This window comes from Nanorana parkeri, unplaced genomic scaffold (assembly GCF_000935625.1).
Source record: "Nanorana parkeri isolate BGI_ZX_2015 unplaced genomic scaffold, ASM93562v1 scaffold187, whole genome shotgun sequence".
NCBI classification, from domain to species: Eukaryota; Metazoa; Chordata; class Amphibia; order Anura; family Dicroglossidae; genus Nanorana; species Nanorana parkeri.
The window spans coordinates 102,194-120,002 of record NW_017306455.1 but is presented as its reverse complement, the minus strand read 5'-3'; the positions used below and the strand labels follow the sequence as shown (position 1 = coordinate 120,002).

At 40.1% G+C, this 17,809-nt stretch overlaps 1 protein-coding gene across 2 annotated transcripts in view; it reads right to left on the bottom strand.

Moving 5' to 3' along the window:
* TANC2 (tetratricopeptide repeat, ankyrin repeat and coiled-coil containing 2) overlaps positions 1–13,232 on the bottom strand; it is a 259,959-nt gene extending 246,727 nt beyond the window's left edge. For both annotated transcript variants that reach the window (XM_018555203.1, XM_018555204.1), the window contains exon 1: positions 13,174–13,232. The gene's annotated coding sequence lies outside the window, so the exon portion shown is untranslated. The remainder of the gene's footprint in view (positions 1–13,173) is intronic.
* Between the last annotated feature and the right edge of the window lie 4,577 nt (positions 13,233–17,809).

Here is a 17,809-nt window from a genome sequence, read left to right as displayed (position 1 = left end):
GAATGCATTAAAAACAAAACAAGCAGCTGGTTATAATTACATTACCGCTCTTAATAATCACAAAGCAAGCTGAACGTACCGTAAAAATAATAACCAAATTACATTGTGTATGTATATTGGGGAAAAAAATAACGTAATTAATAGAATTTCAAAAGGACCCAAATTCCAAAGAAAAGACATCAAAAATCTAATTACTTTTTGGTGGATAATCTGTAGTATTTCTATTGTTTGCAAAGAACACACAATTTAATGAAAGGGGGGTGGGGGCGAGAAGACAGATAATAAAATTAATGAGTTCTGCTGCCAAATCCAATTCTGTAGACGTTCTTCCATCCATCACACTGGAGTGTCTCTGGAGAAAGGGGATTCTAGAGCTGCGCTACACCAACGCATTCATCCAAATAATATTTCCTCCAGTGTTTATTACATTTGTTTCATCAATTTCATTCCGGTTTTTCCAATTCTCGAGGGACTGAAGAGCATGCAGAGGACCACCCATTCAATAACAAAAGCCTTCCTTCTATGAATGAGACCGCATCACTAGTCAGGTTATGATGAGGTGAACCAAAAAGCAATAAAACATCCCTCCAATCCCATCACTGATTTCCTACAACTTTGTACACATGAACCATTGGCATTATATTTACCAAAAGGCAAAACAGTGAAAAGTGAACAATAAATGCAAAATGCATGCACTAATTGAGCCAACTTTCTTGCCCTAGAAATGCATGCCAGATGTCCACATTTGGGCCCGTGTACAGGCAATGCAAGGACATGGTCCTCAGGCATACAAGGTGAAGATGCCAAACTGCCCTTCCCCAAGCACACGCACTGCAGATGGTGAGCACCAATTATTATTAAATCACTGAGGAAAGGAGACTGAGAAAATGCTTACCCCCCCTGCTCGAAGCAGACTGATGACATCATCTCAGGCTAGGCAAGATACTAACCTGGAGCTTAAGGGATGCTCTTTCATGGTAAAAGATAGAGCTTCTTGCTGGTGTAATGAGACATGTCAGGAAAATATTCATGTGGCCTATAAAGCTGCAGCCACTTGAAAATATTACTTTTCATAACCTGGCATAGTCAGTCTGCCGGGAAGTAATGCAGACAAAAATGAAGCAGTCTAATTTGCAAAGGGCCCATTCACACCACATCATCTCCAGACCAGACCGTTTCCAGACCCAAAATGCATCCTAACTTATCCCTATGCTATTTCTGGCCTCTGTTCACACCAGTGCAGTCCAGAAAAATACTGGGACTGAAGAGCATGCAGAGGACCACCCATTCAATAACAAAAGCCTTCCTTCTATGAATGAGACCGCATCACTAGTCAGGTTATGATGAGGTGAACCAAAAAGCAATAAAACATCCCTCCAATCCCATCACTGATTTCCTACAACTTTGTACACATGAACCATTGGCATTATATTTACCAAAAGGCAAAACAGTGAAAAGTGAACAATAAATGCAAAATGCATGCACTAATTGAGCCAACTTTCTTGCCCTAGAAATGCATGCCAGATGTCCACATTTGGGCCCGTGTACAGGCAATGCAAGGACATGGTCCTCAGGCATACAAGGTGAAGATGCCAAACTGCCCTTCCCCAAGCACACGCACTGCAGATGGTGAGCACCAATTATTATTAAATCACTGAGGAAAGGAGACTGAGAAAATGCTTACCCCCCCTGCTCGAAGCAGACTGATGACATCATCTCAGGCTAGGCAAGATACTAACCTGGAGCTTAAGGGATGCTCTTTCATGGTAAAAGATAGAGCTTCTTGCTGGTGTAATGAGACATGTCAGGAAAATATTCATGTGGCCTATAAAGCTGCAGCCACTTGAAAATATTACTTTTCATAACCTGGCATAGTCAGTCTGCCGGGAAGTAATGCAGACAAAAATGAAGCAGTCTAATTTGCAAAGGGCCCATTCACACCACATCATCTCCAGACCAGACCGTTTCCAGACCCAAAATGCATCCTAACTTATCCCTATGCTATTTCTGGCCTCTGTTCACACCAGTGCAGTCCAGAAAAATACTGCATGTCTCATTTTGTCTGGTCTGGAATGCATGGGAACTGTGGGCAGGTTCACACCATTTTCTGGACCAGATCTGGTACGGAAAATGGTGTGAACCTGCCCTTAAATCGGCATCACAGTATGAAATTTGAATAAATAACTTTTTTTTCTCAGCCTGGTAGCCTTTCAGGTTCTTCTTTTTATTTGCCCATACCATGCTAGAAACACGAAAAACAGAACCGAACTGGTTTCCATGAGCAACCAATATAACTGTTTCCTTACATTTAATTACAAGGCTCTAGGTTAGAATGGAGCAGAACATTCACATTTACTTCACAACTGCTGTACAGAGGCAAAAATATGATGTATATATCCCAGTGCCTATGACATTCATCAATGTCATACAGCGCCTATAACTGCTTTCAGCTCGGCCATAAATAGCCACTTCTGAATTGATGTGTACTAAACACATTTTGGAACAGTTTGGATACAGACTTTAACCTGCCAGCATGATTGCATATGAGATATTATTCTGTCTGTTGGTCACTGGACTGTACCTGTATCTATTATTTAACACATCCAGGCACAACCTGTAGGATGCATAATAACTTGACACGATGTAAAGATACAGGAGAGGCAGCTTTGCAAATGACATCATTTTAATAGACCCTTCTCTACAAACATGGAGACAATTACACGTGTGAATTGTTTTCCTCGCAGAGGGTTACATCAAATATAAAATGCAGGCAACCGTCTGTTGTAATTTATATCTCATGAAGGCAATAAGGGGAAAAAAGCAGACTCTGCTGCAATAACTAGAGAATTACACTTTAGTTCTGGGTGATTCGCCTTCTCAAGGGCACAAATAATATGCAAGTTTATTCAGACATTTAAGATAAACATGCTTTTCCAGATTATACTGGTGCCTGGAGTTACATCTTTGCAGGCTCATTACATTAGTATTATTGCGGAGTCACTGGTGAGCTGCAGGCAACGTGGCCCCAAGTTCTACAGTGATAATACCTTGGGAAACACCCTGATTGTGCCTCAACAAAGAAAAAAAGTGCCACTGTGTTGACCTGACATCCCTGATCTAAATGAATGGTTCAGAATATTTTTTAAAAGTTAGTAGCTAATCAGAAGAAAAATAGAATTTTAAAATTACCATTAAAATTATTTATTGGAAATCATTGAGGGACACAGGCTTCAGAGGCTTTTGGGTTATACTGCTGCCTACAGGAGGATTTGGACACCGTCAAACAAAAAAACAGTGACCAGCCGGGTAAAATCCCTCTCACTCCAAGCATGCCTCCCTTTTGTAAGAAAAGCATAACTTGGAAGTGTTTGCAGCTCAAAGAGCTATCTGAAGGACCTCACACCCAAAGATGGCATCAACTGAGGCCTTAACATCCAGCTGGTCAAACCTAGAGAAAATGTGAACAGAAGACCAGGTAGTAGCCTTGCAAATCGGGGAAACTGTTCCCTGATGCTGAAAAGCCAAAGAAGCACTGACAGATCTAGTAGAGTGTGCTTTGACAGGAAAAGGTGGAACCTTATCCTTCCGACCGTAGGCTTTTGCACAATAATCTGTCTCTGTGAAAAGACCAGAAAAGGTTTTTTATAAGACAAGGCCAACAGCTCAGATATGCTCCTTGCATAGGTGAAAGAGACAAGAAAACGAAGAATGGAAAGGGTGCCAAAAGAACCAGATTAAGATCTCATGAGGTCACGGGGGAGTGTACTGGGGGAGACATAAGAGAGACACCCTGCTCAAAAGTCTGAATCAAACAAAGAGAGGCTAGCGTCCTTTAGAACAGCACCGACCCTTGAAGTAAAATATTTTCTGGGATGAAAAGTTCTTTCCTCACACCAAGTGAAATAAGTATTCCATGTGTGATGGTAGATCTTTAGGGAAGTTTAAATCCTAGCTTTTACATCCACTCAAGCCAAGCTGTTAAAGCCTTTGAAATAGAACATCTTGGTGATCTGGAAGGGACCGAAGCCTGATTAGGTCAGAGTACCACATCTGCCTGGGCAAAATAATTACTATGAGAATAACTGGAATGCCCTCCATCTTGATCCTGCAGAGCAGATGAGAAAGGATTTTTAGAGAAAACCCATAGAGCCACCAGAGTATCCACTGCTTCCGCCAGAGGATCTCTGCTCCTGAAGACAAACCTGTCCAGTTTGTTGTTTAAACTCAGGCATCCCCCATCTGTGGCACTTAGAACACTTCCCGATGTAGGGCCCATTCCCTCGAATTCAGGAGCTACCAGCTGAGGAAGCCCGTCTGCCAAATGTCCATGCCTGGAATGTAAACAGCAAACAAGGCTGTAACCTGAAGTTCTGCCCAGGACAGAATCCACTGACACTGCAAGACTTTTGGTTCCTCCCTGACGATAACTATTGTTTAAGTTGTTTTTGGGGTCAAAGTTGGCTGCAAGTGTTTGAAATTCCTTAAAAATTGAGGTATGTGCATCATTAGTGTATTGGCACACCATAAAACATAAGCAAGAAATACAAAATGGTTGGATGCAGAGTAGGATTGATAGGTACTCTTACAATCAAGTTAACATACATGGTTCCGACTATAACCATCACGTACCTCAGTAGGCAGTCTAAAGTCCACCTTCAAAATATGCAATCTATCTGATAAATGTAAGTGCACAGCCAGAATGGCATTGTTTGAGCAATAACTTGCAACATTAGAAAAGGCAGAAACATTAGGAAAATTGCAGTTACAACTCATGGGTAGATCAGGGCCAATGTCACAATAACTGAATTTCAGCTGGCGATATAGGGTTCTTACCAATTCTCATTCGCCAAGTTTGCGTGTGAACAGAAAAGGACCTTTGTAAGAACCATTTAATTGCTTCTTCCCACTGCCACAATTATGTTTTTTTGTTTTGTTTTTGTTTTTAAATTTAAAATCCGCATACCTGCAGGAAAAGTATTTAGCACAACACAAACAATCCCTTGCATATGTGTCACACTTTGACAAATGCAAAGTGTAAAGCTTTTTTTTTTTGCTTCAGGTTCTGAAGAAAATTTGAATAAAACCCAAGTAGATAAAAGAGCGATCTTCAGTCTATTCTGAGTACAGTTAAGTGTTAAAAAGCTAAGTGCGTCGTAGCTGCAAGTGACAGGCGAAGCCATTGTGTGAGCAGTGAATAGGGGGAGTGTTTGGAAAGGCAGATCTGAGAAAGTGCAACATCAAGGCATCGCAGTACCAATAGAGGTTTTGTATTAGGCCACTAATAAAGCCAGATATTCCGCTACTGTAGGAGATGACAGCGCCCATACTAACAAAGCGGCTGCTGTTTACCAAAATTGAACCCGCCTCTCTGTTTAAACGGCAACTTTTTTCACAGTTGCTAAAAGGTTTCTCTGAGACAAAGTGCCATACAGAACACTATCAGCATTAATAATATTTCATATCCAAGAAGTACGGCACAGTCAGTTGGCAGAATGTATAAAAATTTTACCCAACTATTAGAGGTAAGCCCAAATCACACTGTAGGATTAGTACAGTCTAGAATTCTGTTCTAAGTTCTGCACTGGAGCTCAAAATGCTTTGTGTGATACAATGATTTGAAAGCATAGAATAGCTAGAATAGCTGTTGCAAAAACTGAATACAATAATACCATTAATAACATAATAAACATAAAAAATGTGCATTATTACATTTTTGCATTGAAGCCTGCAAAGCAATTCAACAGAGATCAAACGCCAACATTGTTTACACCCAAGTTCCAGGTCTGTACCAAGGTTATGGTGCTGGAGGAAGTAATCAATGGACGAGATGGATGACCTCACCACATTTGTGCTTTGATTAGATCTGTGAGACCCTCTGCCACGCTGGCCAATGGGACTTGCAGTCTTTCCATTCATAGATTCCTGTGAATGTATCTGTGAATGGATGACATGGATGTGCATGCGCAGCAATGCACAGCCATACCAAATTAGAAAACGAACAGGAGAATCACCCTGCAATTCAGGTGTGGCACCACATAGCAGGCACCCCTATGAGGTCATGTCTATTTAATTATCTAGAGCCAGGTGTGGCCCACTTTAAAATCATGATCAGACTTTCTAACAGACTCACTACATCCAAAACCGCAATGTGACGAGAAGAGGTCACTCTCTCAATCAGGAAATGTGCTTGATTTTTGCATACCAAGACACCCTAGTCACTAAATATAAAGATGACCTGGCATATAGGCATTGCAAATGGCTATATAGTGACTGAGGTACTTTGTTATCATTACAATTTGTCCACCATTTGAATGGGATATGGTACCTATCAAATCTTCAAAATCTCACAGTTGCAACAGCATGAATGAGAATTAATGGTTGTGTGTCAGATTTACTCAAAGTTCTCCATATTCTTGCTACTGAAGCATTCACCATCATTCCCCCACCCATACAGATACAAACATCTGTATATTTCAGTGCCACTTTCATGGAAAATTACTAAGTTAATAAAGCAACAAATATACATTTGCTGCAAAGACTGATTCATAAGCATCTGCCAGTCCCAACCACCTAACCTAATGATTTGCTATGGAACACTCTTTGGCTTAAGACCACATTAACCACAGATTCACTAATAAATGATTTTGATGAAGCTGGAAATTAGGCATTTGCTTGTTAGAACTGGAACAGCACCTGCATACACTTGGAATATCGACATGGGTAGTATTCAATACTCACACAGTGGAATTATCTTTGTTATTTTCTAACCTCTCCAATCCATTCTATTTGGATACCCTTTCAATACGCCTGTCTGGATCTACAGGTACTAATTTCCATAGATATGTCTTTTATTCCAATGAATTGCCTATTGTTGGCTTTATTAGATTCTTTGTTAACTATAGTACAAATTACTAAGTTTTGTTTAGGCCCCTCTATACCTGCTTGATCTTTGTTATGCTTCTTAATCCCATAACTAAATTGTGTTGCCATAAGAAACAATGTTCTAGTATTTTAATGCTGCTTTATATGTGTTGAATTGATTATTCATTGTGCACAAAACTCCCAAGACATCACCTAGTCAATAGAAGTTTAGCAGTATGCCCAATAAAGAATGTTTTGCCTGAAGATTGAGGATAAAGCATTGATTATTGAATGAAAGTTAATTTGATACAATTTCATCCATTGCATAGTGCATAGTGGACCATATCTGTGCATGGTTGAAACATCCTCTAGTAGCCTCCAGGGTTACAACACAGGAGAACAACTGTTAGACAGGGACAGAACATTGTCAGCATATAGCAGAAAGTGCCTGAACAAGGACCTTCATAAGAGGAACACCAGACAGATTAAAAATGTGAAAGACTAAATGAGATTTAATGATTGGGTTTAAATATACTTTAACACCTCTTATTCTTCTCAAGGCTAGTATTCTAAGACCAATAATGGGATTCCTATGGCAATATGGAAATCCCCTAATTAATTAGGGTTCCCCCGCCATACAATAAAATGAAGGAATCCCCACCTCCCACAATCCTCCAGAAAAAGCCACCATTATTTGACTGACTTAAAAATAATAACTCCTAGACAACCAAAGTATAGTATTGGTGCAATCCATTGCCAGATTTTACCAGCAAGTGGTTTGGCAAATTAAATTGCGATTTCAGTACTCTGTATTAAGAGATAATGGTGGCTGCAAAAAGGAAACCCCCTCTGTATTGCTTTATACAAGGGTCACAAACAAACTGGTACTTTCCGATTTCCTGAAGATTCTCTTTAAATTAGACCTGCTGAAAAACTGAAGGGAAGTATAATGTCGGTATGTTGACGAAGATTATCTTTTATTACTTGTAATATCAGCAAGCCTGACATTCAGCGGCGAACATATGTTTAATCTGAACTGTGCAAGCTGCCCCGCAGAGTCAGGTCAATCACAAACGCTTTTTAATCACGCATAATGAGCCGCCATTTCATCTCACAAAAAACTAAGTTAATTGATTAAGGATCAGTGTACCTGCCTTTCCAACATTCAGGAAAGCAGGGGGAAATCCAGGGGCACAGAGAGTCCAATATAGCAGACATAAGGTGAAAAAAAAAACATTGGTATCTAGAAAATACATTCACTTTGCTAATTGGAAAGTCTATATTCCTTTAGTAAAATCGACCCCCTGTATGTGTAACCACTTTTCAGAGGTGAACATATACTCCAAAGCATAAAGACCTTTAGAGTACTCAGTAATTCCTAGTATAGAATTCCCAAGCAAGACTTGTCAGCAGAAGATTTAAAGCAAATAGTAGACTTTTACTGTGTTTCAGTGGGGTGCAGCCAAATGTACTGATGGGGTGCCTCCATTATATCCTGTTTGTCTTTACCTCAGTTACTGCAGTGCACTTGGGCATTTTCACTGCTAATGTGTGCAGTGTGTACCAGTGGTCTTTGGAATATGTATGTATTATTATAAATAAGATGAATGATAAGTCTCAAAATGTTCAGGGAACTCTTCCACTGAAATTCTGGTTTGTAAAAAAAAAACAAAATCTTTGCGTTTTTGCGTAGAATGTCTTTCAAAATGAAAAAGCAATGGATTTGGAGAATTCATGCTGTTAATGTTGAAGCATTTCTATGTAAACATGATTAAAGACATGTTAATGTTCTCTCCTAAGCAATAACATTCAATACAAGCACTAATTGGGAGGCACCTGTTACAAAACTACATGGATAAACGCAAAGATAAAAAAAGTTTTTTATGAAAACAGAAATCTGTAACAAGTAACACATTCTTTCTGATCATAACTCTACAATTTTTTTGGTGATTAGGGTTTTGAAAAGATGGCATGTAATTAAACATTTAATTTAACAAGACAGCTCTATACAACAATCACATTTATGATCTAGTCTTTCAATGGAATTAATGTTTTATCCCACTCAGCACTTTCCTCAATTTATTCTGGGGGTCTCCATAGATTGTGCTGTATTTAAAATGTTCCTGCACACAGTATGATAAACAAGAGATATGACAGGATTAAAGAGAACTGTACAATGTAATGGTACTTCATTGTTTATTCTTTTACCATACTGTAAAAGTAGTTTGCAAGCTATGGCACCTCTTTCCTGCCATTCTCTTTATCATACTACAATTATAGATTCTATGACAATCAAATTATTCCCTTACTTTTCCGGAGACTGCCACAACAGCTTTAGGCCAGCCAGCTCGATGCTTAGAAAAAATAGTGTCTAACATTTCACTAGCACAATCAAAGCTTAATTCAAATCACATTTTGATATTACAAAATAGTAAATTTAACTGAATCAAAATTGCAATTTGGCAGGCCCAGACTAACAATCTGGCAACTGTGATATTTCCAGAAGAGCTGCTGTGTCAGAGTCTTTGTGGGCTGTTGAGAGTGGGGTGCTCAGCTGTAATCAGTCTTTTTAAGAAAATAGGAACATTTAAATGAGGCTTGTATACTTTCTGTACTTGGTCCTCAATATTGTACTCAATAAGTTCGTCATAAAGGCTAGAGCCAGTTAAATGTGTGTCGTTGGCGTGCAGAGCCCAATGCAAAAGAATTGCCGTATAGTAAAAAGCCTTCATGACCAGAGTGATCCTATCGCATTCTCCCTTAAATATTTTGAAGGTAAGTTAAAAATGAAAGTCTTACCAGGAATTTTAAATTCATAACATTTATGTTTCCAAGAGCAACAAGCATAATGCTTTATTTGTTTCTTAGAAATCATGAGAGATCATTTGAACAGTTTCTACATGAAACAGTTAATGGTTATTTCTTACATTCGTACATTATCACAAAGCAAAGGGTGGTTTGAACCAACCAGGAAAACTATAGGCAGAGTGCACATGTTCGAAGAGTAGTCAGCATAATCACCCTGGTGAGAAAAATGGCAGGTCTGATGACCCAGGGAGCACTCATATCTATGATTCACTACAGCAGAAAAAAGATGCTCAGGAGGGGACCTGCTGCTCTGCAGTGCTGATATACCACCAGAGGGAAAGGGCTTTCATGCATGTGCCAATGTTATCGCTTCTTGAAGCCTCATACTTTATCCAAGTCAAACTACATGCCATGAAAGGGGGAGCAAATGAAAGAAACTATTCATACATGAGCCTTGACATGACATTGGACATAGCATATAACTTTTTGTTTGAGGCTCACCATGGATAACCATGAATGCTGCCCGCCACTGCTTACAGGTGAAACTCGAATAATTAGAATATCGTGCAAAGTTCATTTATTTCACTAATGCAACTTAAAAGGTGAAACTAATATATGAGATAGACTCATTACATGCAAAGCAAGATAATTCAAGCCGTGATTTGTCATAATTGTGATGATTATGGCTTACAGCTCATGAAAACCCCAAGAACCCCAAATCCACAACCTCAAAAAAAGTAGATTATTACATGCAATCAATAAAACAAGGATTGTACATAGAACAATATCGGACCTCTGAAAAGTACAAGCATGCATATGTACTCAGTACTTGGTTTGGGCCCCTTTTGCAGCACTTACTGCAATTACTTTTGCACGATATTCTAATTATTCGAGTTTTACCTGTATATGAAATCCAATGCTCTCTACAAGCAAGATTGGATGAGGTCAATCTGTGGTGAATAGAAGTCAGGCATAAACACTGCATAGGTGCAATTAAAACAGTAGCGGAAGATTATAGAACGCTATAGCTTTCTCAATTTAGACAAGAACTACTTAGCAAATGCCAGGCCTCCATGCTGCTAGAGCATCACTCAACATGGACTTGCATGATAATGCAAGGTCACTTTATCTTGTAGACTGCACCCCCTTGAAAAAATGCAAAGTTGAAGTTTAAAATAGTCAGAAATTAGGAGAAAAATATACTTAACTTACAGACCGCAACGCCTAGGCTAGGGTGATGTCACTCAGCTTCATATCAGGATACCTGGAAAACTAAAGGATCACCAACCCTGCAAGGCAATACTCCTAAAGGATCCCAAATCTTGCAAGTCAATGCACTTGCATAATGTAGGAATCTATTCTTGTGAAATTTGGGATCCTCGGCTCTCTCGGGATTCCACCTGAAGGCTACGTGACATAACCCTTATAGAAGCTGGAAGCTAGGGTGTAAGAAATGTAAATATTTGTATTTTTGTCCTAAAATTTGTTTTTTTTGTCTATGCAAGGTCTGCTTTAATATACAGCATGGCAAATAATTATTTGATCCCCTACAGATTTTGTAATTTTGCCCACTTACAAAGAAATTAAAGGTCTATAATTTTTATCATATATATGTGTATTAAAAATGATAGAGACAGAATATGAACCAAAAATCCAGGCAAAACACATGATACAAATGTTATAAATTGAGTTGCAGTTCAGTGAGTAAAATAAGTATTTGATCCCCAAACAAAGCATGATTTAGTACTTGGTGGAGAAACCCTTGTTGGCAAGCACAGAGGTAAGACGTTTCTTGTAGTTGGTTACCAGGTTTGCACACATCTCAGGAGGGATTTTGGTCCACTCCTCTTTACAGATCCTCTCTAAATCCATAAGGTTTCTTGGCTGTCGCTTGGCAACTCGAAGTTTCAGCTCCCTCCATGAATATTCTATAGGCTGAGGTAGGGAGGTTCTCATCCAAGATTTTACAATACATGGCCCCGTCCATTGTCCCCTCAATGTGCCAGTCGGCCTGTACCTTTAGCAGAGAAACAGCCCCAAAGCATAATGTTTCCACCTCCGTACTGAACTGTAGGGATGGTGTTCTTAGGGTCAGCATTTTTCTTCCTCCAAACACGGCAAGTCGAGTTAATGCCAAAGAGCTCAATTTTGGCCTCATGTTCATTGGCAAATTTCAGATGGGCCTGTACATGCGCCTTCTTGAGGAGGGGGACCTTGCGGGCACTGCAGGATCTCAATCCATGGCGGTGTATTGTGTTACCAATGGTTTGTTTGGTGACTGTGGTCCCAACTGCCTTGAGATCATTCACAAGCTCCTCCCGTGTAGTTCTGGGCTCATCCCTCACTTTTCTCATGATTCATGAAGTGAAATCTTGCATGGAGCTCCAGACTGAGGGCGATTGATGGTTATTTTGTAACCCTTCCATTTGCGAATAATCACTCCAACAGTTGTTTCCTTGTCACCAAGCTTCTTGTTGATAGTCTGGTAGCCCATTCCAGCCTTGTGCAGGTCTACAATTTTGTCCCCAACATCCTTTGACAGCTCTATGGTCTTGCAGTTTGAATGGAAGAAAGAGATTCTGTGGACAGGTGTCTTTTATATACATAACGAGTTGTCGTTAGGAGCACCTTCTTAAGGTGCCCATACACCTTACGACCATCGCAAGACTTTTGTCTTGCGATGGTCGTAAGCTTATTAAAAGCTTGTACGATCTGCCCATATTGGACAGGCAGATCGTACTTGCGATCATCGAAGCATTTCCGATGACCGCAGTGAGGGGCGGGCTTCCGATCACTGCAAACGGGCAGTGTCCGCGAGCGCACCCCGGCCCGTTTGGCAGTTGTCGAACAAGCAGGCCACTAACCCGCCGGAAGACATGCGACCGTACAGTAGAAACGGTCACAGGCCTTCCATACACTGTACGATTATCGTACGATCGCGGGATTTCCCACGATTCTCGTACGAGAATCGTACAGTGTATGGGCACCTTTAAATTGACAGGACTAATCTGTGTACCACATAGCCAGTCTGTGGGAGCCCGCAGTGTGATCTAACGCCTGGCAAAACTTTGCCAGCGTTGCGTTTAACTGCAAACGCAAAAAATAGGGCAAGCCCTATATTTTGCGTTTGCAGTGGAACGCAACCCTGGCAAAGTTTTGCCAGGCGTTCGATCGCACTGCGGGTGTGGAAGTGGTGCCATTGAATACAACGCCACGCCCTCTCCCACCCCAAAACGCGGGGGGAAGTTTCACAGCGATCGCTCTGGAACGCACATGCTTTCGGTGTGAACAAGGCCTTAGTGATAGAAAGGAGCTCCGTCTGTTATTGGCAGCAGCTTTCCTTTTAAGTTTCTATGCTTAAAGTACAAATTTAAGGCCACAAACACCTAAATTACCTGCATAGGACAATTTTTGGTCATGTGCACCATAACAATTACTATGGAAAAAAGTTGTGATACAGTTTTAACAGCCAAAGCAAAAGCCAATGCCGATGATAGGGCCTACCTTGTGAATAAGTAAGCAGGTGGTATCCGTGAGACTCTGCAGCTCCCTCCATACACAGCTGAAATCCTGCCGGAGACAGAAATGAGAAGAGAAATGTTGATTTTCTGGTACTCTGTCCCCTCCCTCTGTGTTCCCTAGACCTGTTTTGAATAATTTTCATCAGAAAACAATGGGTCCCATTTAATGCAAATTCTCAGCACTGCACCAAGTCCACAAATTCTTGCAGACATGGGCTTTCACATGTTTTTCTTTCTACATCATCTCAGAAAGGAGGCACACTGAATGTGACACACAAATGTCTGCAAACTGCTGCTGCCTCAGCATGTTACCAGAGGAGTGTCTGATCATTCTGTAAATTGTCTTCTTTTCCTCTTAAGACACAACATGGGAAAAAGTGAAGTGCAACTGTCATAACAGCAAAGGCAAAATAAAAGTTGGGCCTTTAAATAAACCTGTGGTAATTCATACCTGGCCTATATACAGTTGTATTAGCACAAACATAACAACAACAAAAAGATGTTATGCATGGGAAAACTTCAGGTTGAAGGTAACTATTGCATACTGAGCTGATTTTTTTATTTAGTTAACTGGCTGGTGGCAGAAGGACGCAAAGCCCTGCTTCTACCAAGATAGACAGACAGAGACCCAGTGCAGTACAAGAAAAAGGTGAGCTGCAGGTAGCCTACAGCCAATGCTAGTGACAAACTTTTTTTCCTCTGCTTGCCTTTTTAGAGCACAGTTCAGGTCACCCATAAGTCTCTACCATAGCAATACAGATTACCTTAGGGCATTCTTAGGTGCAAAACCTGCACACTGCCTATAGGGAGCCTACAAACTGCTCTCTGGTATGCAAATAGTAGTTTTAACTACAAACTCAGTACTTGTATTGCTCCTACCAGGCCCCTCTTTTAGTTTGGGAGGTTGTCCATCCCATGACTTGACAAATCAGTAAACTAAACTTAGTACCCAGTTGAAAAGTAGATGTTTACAAATGGCATGTTTCCTGAGTTGATCATTATCCAAGACCATCTGCAAGAATAGCTGGAGGAAAAATACAGAACACAGAGAATACATTCAGAATGAGTAACGACTATTGGTTCCTATGGAGAGTCATAGCGCTGGTGTACATGAAATTCACACAGAGGTGGTGTCAGTGTTGAGACATAAAAAAATGCGGGTACTGGAAGAGAAGTTCTTCACTAAGTCAGTGCTCTCTATGTATGCCAAGTATTTAATTTCAGTTCTATTCTCCTTTAGCTAATTTGAAAAACTGCACTGCAGGGGAACCAGAGAAAAGATGTGGTCCTTAATGAAAACCCGATTATTCTAGTTATGACAACATTATAATCATTGAACAGATTTTACATTATACCCAAGCTAAGCAAATAAATCATAATGACAAGCCACCAAAATGCCTTACATTTTATATACCTCGACTTAAATCACCCTCACATGGCTTGATATTAACAAATGATGCAACTGATATGCATCATATCCATCAAATGAACATCAAATAAAATCAGCAGGCACTGTAGGGTGCATATGAGTTACAACATGCTTGTGTGAACTTAGGACTCGCTGACATTGATTTTCATTAAGTAGTAGTCAACAGACCAATCGCACTTGCTCCTTAGGAATGCCTCTAGGAGCTTAATAGCTAGTTAACTACCTGTGATATAGATAATGATATCACATCTGGAATCTGATTGTCTGCTAAGGGCATAATCCCCCATCCATTCTTTCAACTTGTAAACACAAATGATAGGCATATATAATTATAATAAGCATATGGAACAAAACCTGATATGTGTTGTATCTATGAGGTTTGGAAAATTATGCATGCTATCCAAATGCTTTAAAAGGACCTGTCAATCCCACTAGCCAGGTCACCTTCTAGTCACCTTCTAGCACCTTCACAGTGCTCTCCAGTGCAAGCGCACTTCTTGTGTGGCACTCCATTACTTAGCTCTTTACAACTTCCCCTCATGACCACCACCATGGTATTTATACACTGCAGTCCAACCTCAGCTCCTGCCCAATACAAGGTTTCTCTGTTCTTTGGACCTCCCCCCTCCTTGCCTGGATGTCAATACAGCAGTTCACTCTTGGGATCTCTCCTCCCCACACTGCCTGAATAACAACTGCAAGCAGGTCTGGAGCTACTAAGAGTGGAAGAAAAGCAGGCACCTGTAGGCTCCACGGGGACAAGTACTAAATGGGTTCTTTGTTGAACTGCACACCAAACCAAACTGAATACCAAACTCAAAAAGACTTGGCATGGCTCCCAACAGAAATCTGGGCAAACTGTAAATTTGTAGGGATAAATTATTTCTATTATTTTATTTCGAGAAATGTATTTCTATCCAAATTACCTACATAGTTACACAGGTACCTGTACACTGAGCCCTTGCATTGCCGGTGTTCTAGAAACTTGTACTGACTGCAATCACTAGTACACGGGTCTCTCTCTCCACCAATGCACATGTAGTAACATACATTTTCAACGTGTATTATTGCATTAATGTGCAGTATAGATATGTGTATTCTATTTTCATGCATTATACAAAAAGAGGGGGAAACATTTAAAATAGAGCTTTCCCATGGTGCAGATGAACTAAAAACACACAAAAATGCCCTTTCCCACTTATGCATATGCAGTAATGTGTTGCCAAATGGCTGACTACATGTGTGTTTTGGTCCGAAATAGAAATTGGTTGCAGATCTACACTTTATATAACTTTTATAGCAACTTTCAAAGAATGGTAATGTAGGGATAAAGCCACATGATTACTGGCTTCTAATTTTTTGGGAAGATGTGCCTATTGCAAGGAAAACCTCCCATTGTGACAAGAAGACACCAAAAAGATTTATAAAATTCAGAGCGTGTCTGGTTGGAATCTGAACTTTTTCTGTCTTAATCCAGTATGCAATGAACCACAAAGACTTGTAATGGTCTGTTTACTTCCTTCTTACATTCCAGCCCCACCAGTAATAGTTTTCAAAAATAATGAACACCATGGTCAGCATAAATCACACAGCATATGCCTTTTCCATGTGTTTTCATTAAGACAACTTCATGGTGTTTTAATAAATGAATATTACACAAGTATGGAGATTAGCTTTCCAGAATTATGTGCCACACAAAGCAATCTGTTTTAAAATGTTGGCTGACTGCTAAAAAGTGTAACGCAGTGCTACAGGCCAGACATGTGTCCTTAGTAGTTCTGGTCCCGAGTGTGTTCTTCTGCTTGTCTGAATGACAACATGGGACTCCTGTTTTTAACCTGGCCGACATCTGGATGTGGGGCTTATGCAGTGAAGAGATCGTCTCCCATGCAATGAAGAAAAGGGCAAAATTACCAAGCAGCAGAAGAGACTTGCAACACAAAAGGAACATTTATGCATAGAATAATAGGCAACTGCTTGTTATTACTCAAAAACCTCTTTGTTGGCAGCAATGCTCGACATGGCCCCAATGGTTGCAAACATTACTAAGAAGTGCCAACTTTACGATTGGGGTAATTGGTTCTGTAATGCAACTTTCATTTATCAAACATGGTCTTAGATTTAAATAAATATGTAATAAATAGCCACATATAGGAGTTTAGTATTTCGGGTTTTAACTAAGAAAATGTTTGGTCATAACTGCTCGAGAGGGACAGATATGTTATCAGAACTGGGTGTATAGAAAGATCAACCACAAACCAGGTAAATAATTGTAATAAACACAGGCATATCAAACTCGAATAAAACAGTGTGCCAAACTAAGTGGAATACAATCTACAGGGAGCCACAGCCTGGAGCTACAACTACACAATTCCAGAAAACGGTGACAACACTTTGATCATTGACAATACAGTAGTGCAACTTACAATGTGTTATCCCGCAGGGAGGGTTCAAAAATATTTTATGATTTACAAAGAAGTGTATATTTTATCAACTGGATAGGACCTCTTGCAACCTCCAAAAAGTGTTTTCATGTTTGTATGAGACAGCCCACCCCAAACTCATGTTACAAGTTTCCTAAACTCATGCTTTGTAAAAAAAAACAAGTCATCTCTAATGATAATATAATCCTAGGTCTGGATTACTGCTGTGTAGTTTCAAAATCCTAGTTTTACTGATGCTGGAAAGTACAGCCAGAGCTTTAGGCACTTCAAGGATGAGAACTATTAGAAGAGCAGCTCTCATACAGCAAGGGGACCCTGTAATTTACACTCACTTTCCTTCCCCCCCTTGTCCATTCAGAAAATGCCTTGTACTGTATTCTGTTCAAAAATACCAAGCACTCCGTGAATAGACCAGGGGAGATCCTGTCGTTTAACTGCTCCTCCTCTCCCCTTGTCCCTTCACACAACACAGAATACAAGGCGTTTTGTGAATGGACAAGGGTGGAAGAAAGGGAGGGAAAACGACAGGATCCCTTCACTGTATGAGGGACACTGCTCTCATCCCGGAAGTACAGCATTGGCTGCAGTATGATTGTGAAACTTCACAGCAGAGATTCAGACCTGAGATTACCATCAAAGGTAACTTGTTTGTACACAGCACAAGAAAGACCATTTTTCAGAATTTCACTTCATAGCAAATAGCTTACATGACATTTGAGATTTGTATCAGAGGCGTTAAATCCTAA